We start from the raw sequence: 22,500 nt of genomic DNA on the forward strand, positions 1-22,500 counted from the left end.
CTATGCTTTGATGGGTTTGAGGATCGTGGAAGGTCAGTTAGATGAAGTTTTTTCCTATTGCTTTTAAATTTGTCTCATAGCTCTTATAAAATGCTGGATCCGCAAACCCTCTCCCTTATCTAAACCTACTGTGTTCTTTCCAAGTTAATCCATCTGTCAGTATTACAGTGGTAATAAACTGCCGATGGGATATTTTTTAATGTTATGACCCTATAATTCTTACAGTCTCTCCTATCTTATATGAACACATACTACACAACACTTCAACTTCTGTGTCTTTATATAGGGCAGTTGTGATATTCTCCTTTCCTTTTCCTCTAATTTCCTTCTAATCAAACACACGTGTCTGAATCATCTATACAAGTACATTATCAACCCTTCCTCTCTAACTCGAACTTCCATCTACTTTAACTCTCACTTCAACATCAAGATTAGAAATACTTCCAGGCCCTCACCTCCTCGCCGTCACATTCATCAATTTCCTCTTCCATCTACTCTGCACTAACACTATCTAACAAACTTCTTTCCTACCCAAAATCTGTTTCCTAAGTATATTTACATAACATTTTCTTTGGCTCCTCTACTTCCAACAAAAGGGCCGCTTGTCAAAAACATTTATACACGGGTCCCCATTCTCATTTCCACCAAGAATTTACTGTCTGCCAACGCCATCTATGTTCTACCAAATACCTTGGCATTCTATTTGCCTATCACAACTGACCTTCCACGATCCTCAAACCCATCAAAGCTTAGATTTGGGCTTCCAAAAGCATTATTTCACCTTCACTCCTTTGTTATCATTTATCATCTGAGTTTGCTTGGCTTTGAATTCATTCTACTTCTGTATGATTAGCTCATAATAGTTTGCTTGGATTTGGATTAATTCTACTTCTGTATGATTAGCTCATAATAGTTTGCTTGGATTTGGATTAATTCTACTTCTGTATGATTAGCTCATAAGAGTTTGCTTGGATTTGGATTAATTCTACTTCTGTATGATTAGCTCATAAGAGTTTGCTTGGATTTGGATTAATTCTACTTCTGTATGATTAGCTCATAAGAGTTTGCTTGGATTTGGATTCATTCTACTTCTGTATGATTAGCTCATAATAGTTTGCTTGGATTTGGATTCATTCTACTTCTGTATGATTAGCTCATAAGAGTTTGCTTGGATTTGGATTCATTCTACCTCGGTACAATTAGCTCATATGAGTTTGCTTGGATTCGTTTTCATTCTACCTCTTGGTACAATTAGCTCATATGAGTTTGCTTGGATTCGGATTCATTCTACCTCTTGGTACAATTAGCTAATGTCAATTTGCTTGGATTCGGAATCATTCTACCTCTTGGTTCAATTAGCTCACATGAGTTTACTTAGATACGTATTCATTTTACCTCTCCTAAGTTTGCTTGGATTCAGGTTCATTCTACCTTTTGGTTCGATTTGCTCATATTACTTTGCTTGGATTCTGATTCATTCTACCTCTTTGTATGATTAGCTCATATGAGTTTGCCTGGTTTCGGCTTCATTCTACCTCCTGGTATGATTAGCTCATATGAGTTTGCTTGGATTCAGTTTCATTCTACCTCCTGGTACAATTTGCTCATGTGAGTTTGGTTGGATTCGGTTTCATTCTACCTCTCAGTACAATTAACTTGTATAAGTTTGCTTGTAGCTAATATTGGTTTGCTTGGGTCCGGATTCATTCTACCTGTTTTTAGGATTAACTTATTTGAATTTACTTGGATTCGGATTCATTCTACCTGTTAGGACGATTAGATCATAAGAGTTGGTACGAGTTGACATTCATTTTCATCAAAAGTTTTTTATTTTTTGTCCCCACTGTAATCTTATTCCAAAAAGGGTCTCGTACTCGGACGTGAACTGGGGTCCGTTGAGTATAAAGCAGTGATCATACCTTTAGGCTAACATGTTGCCAGTCAACCGCACATCTGTTTAGAGTAATTATAAATCATTTTGATTGTAAATATCCAAATTAAACATAATCTATGGGCCTGTCCGGGAATTGAACCCGGGACCTCTCGCACCCGAAGCGAGAATCATACCCCTAGACCAACAGGCCACTAATATAACACCGTAACTCAACCGAGTAATAGTTACAGTGTCTTGTTTTGACGTCGGGAAATGAACAACGTGTAATTATTCACTGGGGAAAGATGCCGTTGACATCATTGAAGTTACTTCCACTTTTCTTATATGAAAAAAGATGTAATGAATTTGGGAAACTTTTTCATCTTGAAGATAAGATTATCTATTAGTAACATAATTAAACGAGAATTTTTAAAGGTATACAAGTGAATAAGGCGTGTTTGAAGTGGTATTTCGAAATCACGAAACCTTTATTGAAGTCGGCGCCGCATACGGGTCACCGCGTAAACATCATTCGATATTAAATTGAATATTTTAAAGCAGCGATAGATGTTTTGAGTGCTTAAATGAATTATATGAGCATTGCGTAAAAACTTGTGAAGTCCTGTTTGATTAGAGGCAAGCTGATAATTTGAGACGGACACCCGCGTATAGACCAAGCGCTAGATTTAGAAACAGCGATAGTACAACTTGCCGTTTATTTTTCGATAGCTAAACAATTTGATTAAATGTTCCACTGGAATTTACTCTCTCTCTCTCTCTCTCTCTCTCTCTCTCTCTCTCTCTCTCTCTCTAGTGTGTGTATATATATGCATATACTATATGTATATATATGTATGTGTATATATTTATTTATATGTTATATATATATATATACGTGTATATATATATATATATATATATATATGTATATATATATATATACACGTATATATATATTATATATACCTTAGCCAAACCTGATTAACGTCCAACAAAAGACATCTCCAAAGGACTCTGGGGTATACGAAATCCCATGCCAGGACTGTGACCAATCTTACATCGGATTTACAGGTAAATCCCTTCCCCAGAGATTAATACAACACAAACGGTCAGTTAGGTATGGACAACAGAACTCGGCTATTTTCAACCATATAAATGAACATAACCATAGAATAAACTGGAATTTGTCACGTGTAATTTATAGCAGCAACTGTCGGTACAAGAGTCAAATGATGGAATCGGCCTTAATAAAAGAGAGGCAGGTAATGAACATCTCAAAAGGAGGATGGATTTCGGACACGATCGACAACGTCTTCATTCAACCAACCCTTAAGAAGATTAGAGGAAGACAAAAGAAAAAGGAAAAGAAAAAAAAAAAAAAAAAAAAAAAAAAAAAAAAGAAAAAAAAGAAAAAAAAGAAAAAAAACAATGTGACCAAGCGCTAGATTTAGAAACAGCGATAGTACAACTTGCCGTTTATTTTTCGATAGCTAAACAATTTGATTAAATGTTCCAACTGGAATTTGCTACTCTCTCTCTCTCTCTCTCTCTACTCTCCCATCTCTCTCCTTCTAGTGTGTGTATTATATGCCATATACTTATTATGTATATTATATGTATTGTGTTATTTTATATTATATTATATTATTAATATATAATATATAATATACGTGTTTTAAGTAATATATTATTATATATTATATATGATTATATTATATATAATATATAATAATGTTACAGGGAATATGTGAAATCTAGGGATTTCACGAAATCCCTAGGTCATTATGTGAAATAACTAATTCGCTGAGGAACATTTGATCCCAGAGAGCTAGTACTATATTCGGTGAAACAGTGATTCATTTAGTACACTTTCGCTGTGTTTGGTACTAGTCCCTTGGGAATCAAAATTGTTTTCCACTGTATGTAGTGCAATGCCCCTGGGGGATCAAACGCAGTTTGGGATAGTTGATCCCCCACGGGCTAGTACTAAACACGGCGAAATACATTTGACTCCCAAAGGGCTAGTACTAAACACGGAGAAACAGTGTAGATGGATCACTGTTTTTAGTACTAGTCCTCTGGGTTCAAATGTTCCTATGCGAATTGGTCATTTCACATATTCCCTTGGGATATCATGAAAGCCCTGATTTCACATATTCCCTGTAATACACACACACACACACACACACACACACACACACACACACACACATATATATATATATATATATATATATATATATATATATATATATATATATATGTAGATAGATAGATTTCTACCAGTTCTCCTCGCATCTTAACCTTTCATTTGTTTATACACAGCAAATAATTGTTACATAGCTTCAGCCTTATTTCTTTCACCCTCACATAACATCCACACTTCACTTTCATAAAGGTAATTTGGCTCAAGAATCCCTTCATATATTCTATATTCCCACCTTGGTTTTCATAGACACTCCAGGGCTCTTTCTTACACTGCTCATTCGTGCCTTGCAATACCGTAGATCTGCAAGTACCTTGTGACCATCAGTTCGTGACCTTTTTCCCTTCTGCCATCAATACCTGATCTTTACGCCTACTACTGACTTGCCCTCTTTGCATCCCAACAGTAGCTTCAATAAGCATTCTCAAGCTTACAGTAGCAACCTCTCCAGCTCCTGCATTATGCAGCTCTAGCTGTCTTCATTTATTTCCCACATTAAAGAAACTTGAAGTACTCGCTCCATCGACCCTGGACTGAATACCCTTCAAGCAGCATCTCTCCATATTTGCTTATTGAATCTGGAGACTCCTCTGCTCATTATTTGTATTTGCCCTGGGATAAAAAATGTGTACACTATTTGTTTTGTAGGTCAGTTGACTTGGCATCATTGATAACATTACTGTGAAGATAAAAAATAATTACAACCTACTCAAGTGAATGTCAGATACATGGAGGTAAATGCCTAATGGGGTCAAATTCTGATTATGCATACGTGCATTGGGCTCGTGCATTCTTTTTTGGCCACAAAGTATTCACTTCTTTAAGAAGTTGAGATCGCCTGATATTGATTGTTAGACAAAAAATGAAGAACGGCAAAAAAAAGGCCTGTAATCATAGCGATAGAAAAGTACAAAAATAATATGCAGTTTGCTCAAGGTCTACTGTGTTAGTGTTCCATTTAAGAATTACATTTCAGTGAGATCAGCAGTCATAAAGTTACTTTCCTGACACTGGCAAAGGATATGTTTAGCAAAGCCCCATGTGAGAATGTGACAAATTATATGTTGGTGAGTCTGGAATGTTATTGGATGGGGAGAGAAAATAGAATTGCATAAAAAATATGTATAGGCAGAGTACAGGATAACGGTGAGTTTTGTTCTTTATAGAGCAAAATACTCATTTTATTAATTGGACAGACACTAAAAAGTTAGTTGCGACTCAAAAATGATAAAGGTGCATCAAAGAAAATTTTGATGAGCAAAATTTCAGTCTAAGAATGAGTAAATTTGATCCATTTAGTTAATAAGAAAGAGGTAAAATATACTGATTTTTGGGGAGTATAATCAGTTTGGGCCAGATGACAAGAAAATGAAGTGCCTATCGATTTTCTGATAAAAAATAACGCAGCCATAAACTGCTTGTTTTCGGAGGACAAAAAATGAAAGTCTGTAAATGACACACTCATCCTCTACGATGAGAAAATCTCCTGTACTCTTATCCTTTCGAGATGTTAACAGTCTGGATTTTAAACCTTCTGTATGTTCGTCCGTGTTGTGTTTTCATCTTAATATATATTATTATATAATATATATATATATATTATATATTATACAATATATATACATATAATATATATATAGATACACATATATGTAATATTGATAATAATATATATATCTAATATATATATATATATGTATATTATATATATATATATATATATATATACTATATAGTATATGTATAATATATATATATATATATAGATGTATATATATAGTATATATATATATATATATATATAATATTTATATATATGTGTGTGTGTGTGTGTGTGTGTGTGTAATTTCTTATCACCGTGTAACAGACTAACAGTTCTCATGAATTTGTAAATAAAACCGAGGGATCAGTAGTAATACCTTGTGTTTTGTTTTTCCTTGTAGTCTTTTGCATTTAGACACACACACACACACACACAAGTGTTTGTGTGTGTGAAACAATAATACGCAGCTACTCTTACCTCGCTTTATTGTTCTTTCTTCAAAATTACACGGTACGTTGCGCTATCTATGCCATATGTCATTGACGTCAGACCCAGCAATCCATCTCTATTTTCTGAACATTCCCTCTTCCGCTTCGTGAGTTATAGAATGGCTCACGAACATTAATCATGATATATTTTTTGATATCCTGTAACGACTGGTACGTAACAGAACCTCAGGTGGGTGGGTGGATTGTAGTCTGGGAGATTTTTATTTCTGTGGTCCAGTGGTTCTTAAACTTTTTACCACGCCCCTTCTAAAGATGGTCCTTCCCTCAAGACCCCTTTTGCATCTATGAGTACAATTCCCTCCAAGATTTAAAGGGGAAGAGAGAGAGAGAGAGAGAGAGAGAGAGAGAGAGAGAGAGAGAGAGAGAGAGTGGAGGGTGGAGGGTGGTTGTGTTTCGAAGGATAGGGAGGGAGGGAGGTAAATAATTACAGAACAGGGTCAGCCCAACTAGTCTAACAAAAGTAGTCGATTGCATTAGAAACTAACGTTCTAAGGCGATACTTTTGCATTTTTCCATAAACTTCTGAATATTAGTTCTTCACTCTTGTTAAAAGAATAACGAAATAAGAGATTATTTAATTTTCATAGTGCTCTCGGTTCCCCTGGAAATTACTGAACCACCCGTTTAAAAATTACTGTGCTAGCCCAACTGACATGTTAACATGGTAGATCTTTCTCTAGATGTAGTTCTTTATCGTCTTTGAAATAGCATATCGTAAGAGGAGTGTTTTTCTCGACTATTTGTGTTATTTATTATTATTTTTTTTTTATTGCGCTACAGCAGCTTTACTATCTGAAACGGCAAGGCTTTCGACAAGTATATAAAACAAAAAATAAAAACTTTACATGTGATGAACTAAAAAGAAAAAAACACTCCAACCTCTAAGCTGCCTCTCTATACATATTTCCTTTGCAAGTACCATTTTTATCGTCGTCCTTTCAAGCGGTTGACTACTAGTACCACCTCTCTCTCTCTCTCTCTCTCTCTCTCTCTCTCTCTCTCTCTCTCATTATTATTATTATTATTATTCCCCCAGTTGAACACGAAGATGAAGCCGTGCAACAACAGGTTTCAAACGTCACTGTTGGCTCTCGGCCTAATGGGTTTTTCATATCCATTACTTCGAAATGAGTTCGACGAGGACGGAAAGTATTTTTAACACGGTGATGATGTGCCTTGCAAGGCTCTCTCTCTCCTCTCTCTCTCTCTCTCTCTCTTCTCTCTCTCTCTCTCTCTCATTATTATTATTCTCTTATTCGTCTGTCCCCCCTCTCTAGATTACCCTCTATTCTATTTCGTAAGTCTATCAAAGTCTTCCACCCATGACTTAATCAAAATTTTTCCTTATGTCCACTAATAAGCGAACGTTACATTTTAACTCTTTTTGCGCCGTTAATTAATTTATCGATTGATATACACAAACTGACGCCGCTTCTACTAAGCATTGCATTTTTTGACAGGTTTTTAGTTCACGAGCCACTACATAAAGTAAACCACCTTCCGTAGACGTAATTGCTGCTGTGAAATTCAACATGAATGCAACGAGAATCAATAAAAGCATTCTTGAATCTGCGATTTCATGTTCCATTTTAATCTCGGCGTCTCTGGATTTCGTAAATAAAGCTTTATGTGCACTGACTGATTCAGAAATAACGTGGTGAAGTAAGAAAGGTAAAAGCTACGAAGGAAAGTGAAACGAAGGAGAACTGCTTCGTTTTACCTTCCTTCGTAGCTATTACCTTTATATAATCATCACTTTCCAAATTTTCGTGATTCGGTTACACACACGTATATATAATATATATATATATATATATATATATATATATATATATATATTATATATATATATATATATATATATATATATATATATATATATATGAGACTCTTTTCAAATATTCAACCACAAATACATCCCTTTCTGTCGAATTGACTTGCTTCAGGAAAAAGGAATTATATTAAGCCATCAAGAGTCCAAAGATCTCTAACACGTGCGTACTTATGATAGTTTCGTCATTAACTTACATGTGACATTTTTTATGCTCGGTATTAATTCACAAATACTCTATACACGTGTTCTGTTTGATTTATATGAAGATCAAAGACTGTAGTTAATTCCTTGTTATCTGGGAGAGCAATACGAGGATATAATGAGAAATCTCTCTCTCTCTCTCTCTCTCTCTCTCTCTCTCTACCTGTATGTCTTGTAACCATAGTAACGGTTCTTTTGAGCCGTGATAAATATGTTGGGAACTGTTATTAACTGCTGGAAGTTTATATGGGGTCTATATGTACTGAATTATAGGTTTATATATTATGACCCAAAAAAGAAAAGTTAAGAAAAAATCTTTACCTTTTCAGGTTTGACGACGTGTGTATATGGACGAGGATTTCCATGGGACACTTATTTATTTTATATATTTTATTTTCAAACACAGCTTACTTTCATTTGTTGTAGAGGATGCATTCAGCCAGAATTTCTGGCATACTGTATAAATTGCCATAAAACTTAATCCGTATTACAGAATTAATCCGAGTGAATAAAGTTGGGTCAATTTGAGCCCGCTAACCTTCTGCTCCCAAAGTTGGGATCATATCCCAAGAACGGCTGGCCGTGGAATGTTAAACCAGGACCTTATTCAGTCAAAAGCTGGAGTCATGCTTATTGTATATCATGGACGTAACAATTTATAATAATGTAATAAGGTGTGGTCTTATATTATAAAGAGGGTCATTTCTGCCTGGAAGTTCTGGACCTGTATAGGATTTGAACCTGTGACCTACAGTACAGTACCCAGAGCAAGAATCATGCACCTGGACCATCTGGCCATATAATGGGATGAAACTAAACATCATTTATGAAGTTATATGAAATAAGGAGCATTGCCCCTATTTGATGAGGACTTTTCTGTAAGAAAGTTATGGATACCCATAGAAAAAAAGCATTGGAATCTCATGGAACTGCATAAATGAAATAAGGAATATCTAGGGACAAGTCCTATATCATGAAAACTATTTAGATAGATAGGTTATGATTTTTTTTTTAAATGAAGATATCCTGCAATCAGGCAGGAATCATAGCCACAGACCAATAGAGCTGGACATCATTTATGATGAGACAAGTAGTAGTCTTCCTAGGTAATGAGGACTATTTCTGTTAAAATGTTATGAGCCTATTTGAATTTGTGCACCCGAAGCGAGAATCATAACCCTAGACCTACAGGTCATGAAATGCGATGGAACTGGACGTCACTCGATATTAAATAAGGCATAGTATTACGTAACGAGTACCTTAAGTATGAGAAAGCTATTGGCCTGTTTGATATTTGAACCTGGGCCTCCCCCACCCAAACCGTGAATCATATCGCTGGACTTTTAAGTAATGGGAAATTTGGATGACTGAACAGTTGACCTAAACTGGGTGGTCTTCCCTTGTGATGAAAACTTTAAAAAATTATAGCATCTCCCTTGAGCAACAAGCCATGGAAAGTGACTGGATTGAACTTCATTTTTCAGCATATGAAAGCCATTCTTTGCCATGAGGACTAGTCCTATTAAGTGTTTATGGGCTTGTTTGGTATTTTAAGTGGTATCTCCTGACCCAAAGTTGAAATCGTATCGCTAGACCGTGGAATATTATAGGACTACAAATCAGTTTTTGTAAGAAAACGATCTCTGTTTATGAATATGACACGTTATGGTTAGACTTTGCCTCTGGAATTTCAATATTGAAACATGGAATTGAATTGTATTGGACAACATTATCATAAATAGCTATTTTTCCAGTTAATAAGGATCAAATTAATTACAAGTTTGAAGACCACGTGCTGATTTTCAACATGAGACTACTTGAATCACAGCATGAATCGTTCTCCTAGACCTAGAGCAACATTCCTTGGAGTGTTTTGTGACTGCAAATCGTTTTATGAAAGTAGGCTTCCTATGTAATCTAGTCAAAGTAGGCAACAACCCTAAAAAAATTGCAAGAAATTGTTTTATGGTGTTGATTTATTCTTTTATGTGTGGACATAATGCAACAAAAGGTTACCAAAATTGGGGTACCGGAAATGGGTCAAAATGACATCATACAAATATGGCGACTAATGCGTCATATCTCCATATTTCACATTTCCCCTTCATCATCTGATACTGAATCATGATGCATGTTGTAACAATGGCCATTTTGGCATTGACCACTTGCATGAGAACAGTCTAGCCGCCCATGCTTTCGACAAGTACAACGGTGTGGGTTACAAACACCAGAACAGCTGCAATAAATCATTTTCAGGAGTGTTTCTGTTGTAGGTGCATTGTCAGTCATCGCTGATGCTAGTTTGTTGGTTTGTAGGCTCCACCCCCATTGAGTGACGTCCATATCATCACCCTTGCCCCATCCATTGCATGACCTGTAGATAACTTCTCAGAGAATGATACTTTGTAGTTGAAGATGTTGGAGGCAGTTGTTCAGGTATCACAAAGCTTTTTGCCACACTCACTTTTTTGCGAAGACGGTTATATCTGACAGCAAATAGGTTGTCCTCAGGTTTGCCATTGAACCAGAGCCACCATGAGTGCTCACCAAGAGTCTACGTGAACATCCATGTCTTGTCCAGGTGTAATAAAGACCTTTGCACAATAACATCCATGTCTTGTCCAGGTGTAATAAAGACCTTTGCACATCTTTGCAGGATTGGATCACCTTTAATCAGCTTTTGCAGAGCAGACTGCTTTCAGTTCTAAATATCCTGGAAGTGGTTTCGCATCCTGTGAATGCATGCAGAAACAGCAAACTTTGACAGATCTCGTTACCAAGAACTTGCTTTTTGACCTTTATGTCATACACTACAGTAGGACTCCCTTTATCTGACCTGAAGCAGAGCTTTTTACCTTCACTGGGAGATGTGTAATGAAGCAGTAGCACATACAAATCTGTGTCCTCGTCTATGAGCATGGTAGTTTTTTCAGATGACTTTGATACTGCTGTCCTCACAATGTCCAAGTCAGCATCTCCCATAGCATGTATCACACGACATCCTCTGATATTCACCTTATGACCATCATGATTTTGTCTTCGTTGCTGGTGTGTACTGTCCTTTGTACTTGGACCACCACTGTAACCATCGAAGACTACCGTAGCCTTACCAGTGTTTCACTGTGAATGCTGCATAGTTGTTGGCACTGGAGGTGTAGGTCCTTCCATCAGTGGTATTATCAAAGCCTTAGGGCGCACAGCTTGTACAATAGATTGTCCAATATTTGCATGTCCAATATTTGCCACCTTTCTGCAAGTGTCTTTTCCAACAAATAAATGTTGGAGCAAGCATTGCAAGCTTGATGAAATGTATTCTATCTCAGATTATAGTTCTAGGCCGAAATATCAGGATATTGGTCGAGTGAAGGTGTGATCATTGACTTAATGTCGCTCTTAATCAGTTTAGCCGCAGTCTGTATGATGGCTCTTTTCTGAGCCTCTTCATCATTTTTTGGGAAGCTAAAATAGTCTCGGAATACTACTAGTTTTCTCACGAAACGTTACAATATCATGTAACCCCTCTTGCTCAGCAATGAATATAGATTCCCCGTAATGCTTTACCAGTTTTGATTTTAGGTACTGGTTGCCATAGGCCACAGAATCTGGCTGAACCAGATATTCTGCCATTTTCTTAGCAAGATCATCCACTGTCAGTTGCTCTTCATCATTTTGCCTAAGAACGAACACATTCTGATGAGTACTTTGGTCTTCCAACATTTTGCGGCTTCTTTTCAAGTGGACCATCTTTATAATGCAAAGGAATGGCCCGTTTTGTGCGAAAATTGATGTCACATGACCGATGGTACACACAATCAGCAGCATGAAGATCCTTTCCAAAATACTCAATTCTACCACGAACAGTGAGTGCCCATTCATCATTACGATCCTCACACTGTGAGAGGATTGTCTCCACAAATGAATCTGTTTTGACACAGCTGAATTCATGAAAATCGGCACTACAGGGTGATTTTATTATCTCTGCCACAGAATAACCTTTGTGATTTGTTGTTAAAAGGTCGAACAGAAACACGTGCACTCCTTTTGAGTGGTTATAGCTTGGCTTTCTTGAACAATTCAATTTGCTTCTTGTTAATATAGCTCACTGGATCTTTTATGCACTTTGGTACTAGCAACTACCACAATACTGTCGTCTCTGTCAATGGTGGCCTTGTTGATTCCTTCAGCTCCCTTTTCACCAATCACCATAGTCTCATCGTCTATCTCACAGCCACATAAATGACAATTTCCTCGACTAGCCATTTTCTCATGCTCTGATATAAAAACAGAAATTAATATTAGTAATATCTCAAAGGTGGAGTGGCTGAATGAAAGCAATAAACTAAATGAGTGCGTGTACCAAAAAATTTGACTATGACTGCATCTATAAACATCTTATAAGCCTTGAATAATGGGGTAAACGTTATTTATACATTTGTAAAGTCACCTGTTCACTGAAATTACCACTTATCAAAGTACGTAAGAGCTAACTGCCTTCCTAACCAGAATATTAGGTGTTTCTAGTGGCAGAGGCGGCCATCAACCACAACGCCATTTTGACCCATTTTCCGTAACCCAATTTTGGTAAACTTTTGTTATATGGTTATTTACACATGAAACAACAAATTAATGCAATAAAACAATTTATTGCAATTTTTTGGGGGTGATGGGGGATCAGGTCATATTTTTACTGGACTAATGTGAGGAAAACTATTTCTACAAGAACATTAAACAATAGGCTATGGAATTTAATGGCACTCGACATCAGTTACTCCCTGGTGATGATGTTTTGACTGTTACTTAATTCAGGGCTATTGGATTTGAATTTGTGAACTAATGAGCCTTCCAAGATTCAAACCTCAAGATTCATTTCTAAAGATTCCTAATCCAGGAACACCTACTGTCATAAGATGAATATAATTTTTTATTCCAAATTCACTGGTCCGTTCCGGACTTGAATTCGGACCTTCTTCATCTGGGATGATTCATAGCACCATCACAAGATGCCATGGAATGAGATGGAACTTGATTACCATATAACACCAGAAGGTTGTTTTTCGTCTTCGTAATGGTGATGGGTTCCCCTAATTCACTGGCTTAACATGAATTGAACCCAGGACATCCTGCACCCAAAGCAGGAATCATACCCTACTAAGACCAACGGCTCATGAAATATGATGAGCAACCTGTCTTTAATCATCATGTAAAGTTTATAAACTGTTTCCGGTGTTGGGATTGACCTATCAAGCAAATGGCTGCATGAGAATGGATCTGAAGACGAACGAGCCAAGTTGGTTGGCACATGGGGCGGCTAAGAAATCCCCCCTCCCTCTCCCCTGGTAAATCTGACCCCCAGCCCCCCGATTGAAAGATTGAATTGACAAGAAACCATTTACATATGCATCCACTGGAATTTCACATCATTCATGGATGCATTATTGCATTTTAGATGTTTGAATAAATCTTGACATTATTTTATTAGTAACCTCTCTCTCTCTCTCTCTCTCTCCTCTCTCTCTCTCTCTCTCTCTATCTCTCTCTATCTCTCTCTCTCTCCTATCTCTCTCTCTCTCCTCTCTCTCTCTCTCTCTTTTAAATAAGTATAATCCCCCCATTCTTTCTCCCTCTCTCCAGTATGTAGGATTTGTCGTTTTAAGTTGAAGGCTGTTTATACAGTAACTGGAGATTGATCATTCAAAATTATACATGACTGCGAGTAGGGAAAAAGTCCCCATTTCGGCTCAACCTCAACATCCGACCCCCAATTCGGTTCACAGGCGATAAACCCCATAAGCTTACCTTATCTTAACCTCACGTACCATTAATGACCCCACTGGAAAACCACCAAATATTTCACTCTAGTTCAGAAAAGAACCCCAAAATGGCTCATGAATAACTCTCTGGATAGGAGAACCGTGGTTTAGCTCAACCCCTTGAAAATACCCTACCCCATTTTGGCTCAAGATATAGTATACAGATGAAAAAACCACCATTTCACGACCCCTTGAAAATACCCAACCCTATTTTGGCTCAAGATATACTATACAGATGAAAAAAAACCATTTCACATAAATATGAAAATGGGTGAAAAAATTCTAAGTCCCTTAACCTAACCCAACCTAACCTAACCAAACCCATCGAGTGAAATAATTATAAGTCCCTTAACTAGTCTAACCCAACCCAACCCAACCCTACCTATTAGCTCAAGATATACTCTATGGATGAAAAAACCCATTTCACACACATATGAATGTGAGGGAAAAAATTCTAAGTCCCATAACCTAACCTAACCTAACCTAACCTAACCTACGTGAAATACCCAACCCCATTTTGGCTCAAGATATACCCTTCGGACAAAAAACCGCCATTTCACATAAATATGAATATGAGGGAAAAAAATTCTAAGTCTCTTAACCCTTAAACGCCGAAGCGGTATTTCAGAAATCATCTCCCGTATGCCGGCGGGGTTCAGGAGTGAGCGCCGAAGTGAAAAAAAAGTTTTTAAAAAAATCACAGCATGCTTAGTTTTCAAGATTAAAGAGTTCATTTGTGGCTCATTATGTCATTGCCTGACGTTTAGTATGCAACCATCAGAAATGAAAAAAAATAGCATTATCATATATAAATATTAGAATATAGGACAGTGCGAAAAAAAATTTCATATATAATTGTATACAAATCGCGCTGTGAGCAAAACGGTTAAAGCTAACAAGCTAATTTTTTTCGTTGTATTGTACACTAAATTGCAATTATTTTGGTATATAACACATTGTAAAACGATCAAAGAAACACAGAAAATATTATCACAAAATGATGCATGATTTCGTAATGTGCGGACATAAAAAATGTTTTTTTTTCAAAAATGCACCATAAATCGGAATATTGTGCTAGAGACTTCCAATTTGTTTCAAAATGATGATAAATGATTGAATATTACTAGACTGCAAGAGTTTTAGCTTACAATTGCATTTGTCGACCATTTCGGTCGAGTTAAAATTGACCGAATGTCGATTTTTTTAAAATTTATCGTGATTTATATGCAAATATTTCTAAAATGATAAAAGCTACGACCATCAATTATTTTTTGTTGTATTTTAACTGACATTGCGCACATTTTCGTATATAAAACTCTATGTAACGGCTAATATGAAACTGAGCAAATATTACGACAATGTGACGTAAGCATTTCGGAGATCTGCGGCGAAGACACTGCGCGTGGGGGGAAGGAAAATATTTTATTAAAAAATTCACCATAAATCGAAATACTGTGCTAGAGACTTCAAATTTATTTCAAAATTAAGATAAATGATGGAATATTGCTAGACTGTAAGAGTTTTAGCTTACAATTGCGTTTTTCGCCCATTTCGGTCGAGTCAAAGTTGACCGAACGTCAATTTTTTTCTATTTATCGTGATTTATATGCAAATATTTCTAAAATGATAAAAGCTACGACCACGAGTTATTTTATTTTTTTTGTATTCTACATGAAATTGCGCACATTTTTATATATACAATTCTATATAATGGCTAATATGAAACGGTGCAAATATTACGACAATTTGACGTAAGCATTTCGGAGATTTTCGGCGGAGATACCGCGTGCGGAGGGAAGGAAAATTTATTTGTCAAAAATTCATAATAAATTGGAATTTTGTGCTAGAGACTTCCAATTTGTTTCAAAATTAAGATAAATGGTTGAATATGACTAGACTGTAAGAGTTTTAGCTTACAATTGTGTTTTTTGACCATTTCGGTCGAGTCAAAGTTGACTTAACGTCGATTTTTTTCCATTTATCGTGATTTATATGCAAATATTTCAAAAATGATAAAAGCTACGACCATAAATTATTTTTTTTTATTCTGTATGAAATTGCGCACATTTTCATATATAAAACTCTATATAACGGCTAATATGAAACTCTGCAAATATTACGACAATTTGACGTAAGCATTTCGGAGATTTGCGGCAGATACCAAGCGTGGAGGGAAGGAGAATTTTTTTTCTCAAAAATTCACCATAAATCGAAATACTGTGCTAGAGACTTCCAATTTGTTTCAAAATAAAGGTAAATCATTGAATATTACTAGAATTTTATATTTTTTGCTTACCCAAAAAACCAATATATATATATATATATATAGATATCGATATATATATAATATCTTAATATATATATATAATATTAATATATGTATATATATATGTATGTATTTATTAAATTTTTTTTTTATTATTCTGGTACGAATACATAACTAAAAGGAATGCAGGTGAAACTTTTCTTTTTGCATAAAATTAAATATCACATCAATAAATACAGATATATAAAAACTTGTAATAAATATAAAACTAAATATAATTAATGCAGAATACTCACTTGTAATCCTGAATCTTCGTTCTATTCTAGTTGTCTCCTTCCTCCATTGAAGAGTCTTGCATTATTTTCCTCTCGTCATGACGAGGTACAGGTGGAGGAGGGAGACGCGCACCCTTACTGCTGATGGGTCGCCGCCCTTTGGCAGCCCTCTGCGCCCTCCGTTGTCCCTTGGGCAGGCGCACTCCAATATATGACCGCACTGTGGTACTTGCGGTCACACTCCCCGAACCTGCAAAGAGCTATATTGCAGGTGCGACAGAAGAACCGGGTGTGTCTCCTTCTGCCATTCATATGGCACACCCGGCACCGATTCTGCCTGCGCCCTTGTAGGAGCTCCAGTGTGTGATCCCCTGGCTGTAGCCAACACACAGGGTCCACTATCCGACGAGAAGTCTGAATCTGAGTGCGGGCGGGATCATGAAGGGTGGCGGCAGCAGGGGCGGCAGCAGGGGCGGCGGCAGCAGGGGCGGCGGCAGCAGCGGCAGGAGCAGGACGACTGAAGTTGGCCCTCCTAACATCTGCTCTTTCCTTTAGGGGCAGATCTGGAGCTCGAGGCAGGGGGGCAGTAATGGAAGGCCACTCATCGGGATTAATGTTGATGAGGGCATTCCTGGCTACCTCGAGAAACTGGATGTGGGACAACCTCCGGAGATCTGGATTATAGTGCCCACAGTAGATGATTTAGGCATTCTGGAGGGCCAACTGAAGCATGTATTTGAGGAGCTTCTGTGTCCACCTCCTGGTTCTCCTGGTGAAGGGATAATACTGGATGAGTTTATCAAAGAGATCAACTCCTCCCATGTGCCTATTGTAGTGCCCAATGACGGTAGGCCACTCGACACGAAACTCCTCATACATAACTCGGCCGACGTGTCTCCTTCCGCTGGACGACCTCTTCTTGGATGGGTTCATGACTCGTCGTAATCATGGGGACGAGTCGGACCCCCTTCCAACAGATAACGAAGACAGCTCCCTACTGCCGCCACTCTGTCTCTCCTCTTGCCAGATGTTGCAGCTGGCTAGAGAACCTCTTGAGGACATTCGGGACCCTACGCACCAACCGAAGGGTACCACTGACGTGCACACCTGCTTCATACAGTTCTTGGGCCAGGCCAGGGATAAACAGGTGGTATCCCTGGTTACGGAAACGATCCACAAGATTGAACACAGTGTCACACAGTGTGGAGAAGACCCCGGAATACACCGAGAAGTCCACAACGTATCCAGTGTTGGACTCCGTAATAAAGAACAATTTCACACCATATTTCTTCGGCTTCTTGGGGTTGTACACTTTTATGCTCAGGCGTCCTTTGTAAGGTATCATCCCCTCATCCAAAGAAAGGTATGTACTTGCCAGGAACCACGAGAATTTGGCACCGTTCACGAATGTACTCCAACACTGGGCGGACTAAAATGAGGCGATTAGGGTTATTCCGGGGTATGGCCCTTCGGTTGAAGGCGTTGAAATACCTGTCCAACACAAGGAAACTATCACGAGGCATAACGCCGGGCACATTGGGCGTACTTAAAAAAAAATTCCGCCTCCAATATTGCCTGACGTCGGCAGCAGGCATCATTCCAAAAAAAATGTGGAGCCCAAAAAATGCACCATGTCGGCGAAGTTGCAGCCCCGCCAGCGATACGACAATGTCGTCCGTAGTTCGTCACGGCAGTATTGAGCAGAGCGTAGTCTGCCGTCTCTGCTACCAGGTATTCCAGCAATTCCTGCGTAAGGAACAGCTGAATGAACCCCAGAGCAGTGAGAGGAACAGGTATGGTGAGCCCAGGTGCTGCCGTGAAAGGGTGCATGTTAGGTGGGGTGGGGTCCTCCAACCACCCCTCGTTGCTCTTGGACAACTGACCTTCACCTTGGCTGGCGCGATGCTCCGACATTCTATGTGCCAGTGCACGCGCACGTGCTCGGGCACGGTTTCGCACTCAAAACCCCCCCACTGGATGACTCGTCGCTGATGCTTGTTGGTTAGAGAAGGAGGCATTTCGCTCATGCGCACCTGAGTAATGCTTGTAAACAAAACAACAGCTTGATCCGTGAGCTCCCAGCATCCCTTGAGGCGTGTGATTCAAAAGTTTTCGCCTAGTAGGCCTATAACTATTTTTCTGCGAATTTAAAAAACTATTTTGCGTCGACGTATAATACATCGGTTCGGCACCCGACAGAATTTTCGTCTACGTTTAATACGTCCAATCGGCGTTAAAGGGTTAACCTAACCCAACCCACATGTGTATATGGAAAACATAAATATGAGGAACAAATTCTAAGCCCCTTCACCTAACCTAACCCACATGAGTGAGGATATGAAAAGATATGAATACAAGTAAAATAAATTATAACTCCCTTAACCTGACTTTCTTCATGACTCGCTGCCAGGTGCACAACATGTCATATCACGTGATAGTATGACTGCAAAAAGATTTCTAAACTCGATTCAAATTCAGATGAGCAACTGATAAGCACCCACCACAGTCACTGCTTTTCTCCAATACTCACTGCCAGGTGCACAACATGTCATATCATGTGATAGTATGAATGCGAAAAGATTTCTAAACTCCATTCAGATTCAGATAACCAGCTGATAAGCACCCACAACAGTCACCGTTTCTCTGTGACTCAATGCCAGGTGCTCATGTCATATCGTGATGGTACGCATTCACACGAGACACGCAACACGGCAGACCTACACAGTTCGATAATCCGTCTCCGTGTTCAGTGTCATACACATAACACAAACACACACACACACACACGACACAATATACTGCTTTAGCGAAACCTCATACCTGGGTAATAAATAGACAATTGTAACCACCTGCACTCACATGCACTGATAATTCTGCAGGTTTCGCTGATGTGAGTTAATAACTGAGACCTGATATGAAAAGACATTTACGATTGCTACCACCAGCATATAAGGTCAAACAGTAGCAGCAAGACCCACATCAGTTTGCCAACAGGTTGCTCTACTCCACAACGTCTCCACAAGCAGACACGGGTAATTCCACCGCCAACAGCGGTGATGAAACTACGAATGACGGCTCCATTGAAATTCCTTTGCTGTGGTATATATATATACGGCACCGAAGGCTTGGACTAGCCAGAGGACTGCTGAGTCTTCTGCTGTCAACGTTGAAAGAAGAGGAGTGAACAGACCTGTCCCAGGACGATCCTTAACAGGAGGTACAGCAAGGAGCGCCACTCTGCAGGATGGTGAGAATAATTCTTTTTATTTAGAAGTTTGTCGAGATGTGACTCGCTGTAAAAAAAAATGCACATTGTCACTGCCACATTTACATATAAAAAAATCAGATTATTTTTAGTAAATTCTCTACTTTTTATTCCTATTTTTTCCAGGTTCCGCCGTGAACGCTGTTACAGCTCTACCGAATGGGGAAAATGCAAGAGAAACATTGCCGACAGGAGGTCACTGTCAAGTAGGAGGTGCCAAACAACAGCAGACGCTGCTTAACAGGGAAGGAGAGGAGGCCAACCAAATTGTGAGTACAATCACTTATTCAACCGCAGTAGGAACGCACATTGATGTCACAATGGTGGTCAGAGTTAACAGAACGCAGCTCGCCGAGGACGTCTTGCAAACACTCCGGGAGAGGGGTATAAATTCTGCCATGTTATACCTGTGCATCATCATCACCAGGCAGAGAATGGTGGGTGGCAGTGGTACCACCTGTGAAACGGGTTATTTTTACGTTAATACGCCACCTGTGCTAACATTGGTGGACACAGTGTATGAATCACTAGATGAAGCTATTGAATACGTGGCGAGCAACGTTGAAGACAGGCTCAACTTAAGTGAGGGTTAGGGTTGACGCATCAGGTTTCTACACAGTGTACAAATCAACATCACGCGGCGAGAAATCATGATCACAGCAAGCTTTAAAGTGTGTTTATATTCCTCACTGACAGGGAAAAGCATACCCTGGGTGGAATGCTGCAAACTGTTTTAACTTACTGGATTACACCATCTATACCTTCTCATGGACGTGGGATTATTGGGGGATGTTTACTTAGCTTGGAGGAAGGCATCTTATACACAGTTTGGACTGGACCCAGTTTACTATTTAATGTCTACTTCCCTCTCACTAGACGCTTTTCTCCACACTTCGTGAGCATGCCTCCCCCTAATTTTTGATTGGGAAACTTACCAACTTATCGCTAACAACATCAGAGGCGGTTTCTGCAGTCTAGTCCAAAGGCACGCCATAGCGAACAAACCCGAGTTAAACCCACAATTTAAAGTTGGTGACCGACAATCATATGTACTGTAATTCGATTTTACCAGCCTTTATCCTACAGTGATGAGCAGATAAAAAATGCCTTTGAATGAAATAATGGAGCTCTCCTCCACCAAACTAGAGAGTTTTACCCGCCAGCGATATCATATCCATCAATTTGCAGGGAGAACATGGTTATTTCATCCTCCTCCATACTAAGAAGGTTAGGGATGATGTCCCTCTCAGGATGGATGAGTTCCCTCTAGCTATACATCACATGAACGTAACCCTCCAGGATCTATCTCCTTACACTAAAAGCCTATTGGAAAAGTTTAATGTGAGGCTCCCTAAAAAAAATGTCAAATTGTTAGGAACACACTTGCCAATGCCACACCACTAAATTTGCCTTCCCCTATTGCAAGCATTAATAAGACTCGGTCTAGAAGTCGACGTTTTAAGAAAAGTATACAAGTTCATACAAGGATTTTATTTAAGGGAATACATCACAAAGAATGCGGAGAGGTGAGCGAAAGAATCAGACCCTGACAAGAGGAACACCATCAAAATCTTGATGAACGGTCTTTTTGGCGTGACCATTAAAAACCCTTTGAACTATTCAACCAGGACAGTTGTCATCACCGATGAACCCTTACTACTTAGAAATGTGTCTACGCACACATACAAGTCCTTTGAAAGGTTGAACAATCAACAATACGTTGTGAATCACTGCAGAGAGACCGTTACAGCGGAATCCGCGATCTATGTCGGGTTCAGCATACTGGACCTGGCTAAGGACATGATATACAAGTTCCGTTATGACGTCCTTCAAAGTCTGTATGGTGATAGAGTTAAGCTCCTGTACACCGACACTGACAGTTTGATTTTCTCCCTTGAGACTGACAACCTCGCACGCGAATTGAAGGATGTACTTAAACCGTATTTGGATTTGAGCAACTTTCCCAAAACTCGCAGAGAGATGAAGATACGTGCAAGGGGGAACTCAGACTCATCAAAAGTTGAAACAGGTGTCAAATTTATCAGAGAGTACATCGGTGTAAAACCCAAAGTTTATTCATATGAAACGCAAAACAGTCGGTGTAATACTTTAAAGGGAATTCAAAGATGTCACCAAAAGACTATTAGTCATAGCCAATACCGAGATGTAATTGAGAATAATGAGATCACTTAAACCATGGTTCACAATTTGCAGATGGTGGGAGGAACGAAGTATCACACCTGACAGAGGAAGGTAGCTCTATGTCCTTTAGAAGATAAGAAATATTACATCACCCCTTATAAATCCCTCGCTTACTGTCACCCTCAGATCCTGGTGAATGAATGAGCGGGGGGAGCTGAAGGAGTTGACTAAGAAGAAGATGAGGGGATCCTGGCACCCCCGATGCCGCCACCAGCTGTGGCAAGCACATCCAAAGCCTCCGCCCAACCTTATGACTTTCAACCTCCCCACTCCTTCACACTGCTTCCCCAAGATAAAAGGTTGTTCCAAAAGACGGAGAGTGAATGGCAAGTTGGAGGTTAAGCAGCAGCAGCGTCCGATAACTGCCCTCGCAAATTCTTGGGCGAAGTTGATGTTTCCTCCCCCTGCTAAAAAAATCGGCTCAGTCTAAGTAGACATGTCACACACTAAGATGTGTGCCTGTATATACAAACTTATCTATGAATTTATAGTTTAAATTATTGTGAATGTATGTAA

At 38.8% G+C, this 22,500-nt stretch overlaps 1 protein-coding gene and 1 non-coding gene across 6 annotated transcripts in view; one reads left to right on the forward strand and one right to left on the reverse strand.

Annotated features, from left to right (window-relative positions):
* Nucleotides 1-22,500, forward strand: part of LOC135198771 (sushi, von Willebrand factor type A, EGF and pentraxin domain-containing protein 1-like) — an 810,178-nt gene that overhangs the window by 400,102 nt on the left and 387,576 nt on the right. The window lies entirely within an intron of this gene.
* On the reverse strand, nt 2,013-2,084 carry Trnap-cgg (transfer RNA proline (anticodon CGG)). The gene has a single exon. It is a non-coding gene; the product is annotated as a tRNA-Pro (tRNA).

This window comes from Macrobrachium nipponense, chromosome 22, assembly GCF_015104395.2.
Source record: "Macrobrachium nipponense isolate FS-2020 chromosome 22, ASM1510439v2, whole genome shotgun sequence".
In the NCBI taxonomy this organism is placed as follows: domain Eukaryota; kingdom Metazoa; phylum Arthropoda; class Malacostraca; order Decapoda; family Palaemonidae; genus Macrobrachium; species Macrobrachium nipponense.